The sequence below is a fragment of the Pteropus alecto genome, unplaced genomic scaffold, assembly GCF_000325575.1.
Source record: "Pteropus alecto unplaced genomic scaffold, ASM32557v1 scaffold91, whole genome shotgun sequence".
Lineage (NCBI taxonomy): Eukaryota > Metazoa > Chordata > Mammalia > Chiroptera > Pteropodidae > Pteropus > Pteropus alecto.
The window spans coordinates 102,421-103,257 of NW_006431910.1; positions in this window are offsets into that span (position 1 = coordinate 102,421).

Consider the following 837-nt stretch of genomic DNA (forward strand, 5'->3'; position numbering starts at 1 on the left):
GACCATGAGTCAAAGAATGTAGGCACTTCCAGAAGCTAGAAAAAGCAGTGAAACTACTATTTTCCTAGAACCTCCAGAAAGCAATGCAATACCATCAACACCTTGACTTTAGCCCAGTGAACCCTACATAAAACTTTTGACCTAGAAAGCTTTAAAATAATAAATGTGTGTTCCTTTGGCCACTCAGTCTGTGCGGATTTGTTAGGGCAGCAGTGGGAATCTAATACAGACGGGTTAGATGATGTCAGACAACACTTTCTCTGGAAAGCTTCTCTTGACCCCTAAAAAGAATGTGATTCCCCCACTCCTGCAACAAGGTGTACTCATGTAAAATTGCAACTATTTTCTCTTGTCTACTAAAAGAATGAAGTTTTCTTGACATTTTGGTCTGTTCTTGATAAGGTCGTGAAAGTGTTTTAGTTTTGTCTTTTAAGTAACTCGCCTTGAAGACAAAGGTTCTGTATTTTGTCAAAATAATTTCTGTGTCGCATGTTGTCTTTCTCATGTCTGATTACTTCAAATTCCATCTTTACTAGACTTACAAAAAAAAATCCTAATGGATTGAGAGAAATGCAGTTCTCATGGCTTTCTTGTGTGAAAGGAAGATATATTAATATAAATGTTTCAATAATTGAATACTTCTCAGGTTAAAGAAGCTACTCCAGTTCAAGTTACAAACTGGTACAATGACTGTCTGTAAACATGCTAATGGCCACCTGGAAGCTAGTTCCAAGATACATTCAGAACAGTTGGCAGTCTTTTGTTGGGTTTGCCCTGCAGTTGTTAACTGATTTACCTCTCCTGTTTCTTCCTTCCCAATATCTGGGCTGCTGTCAT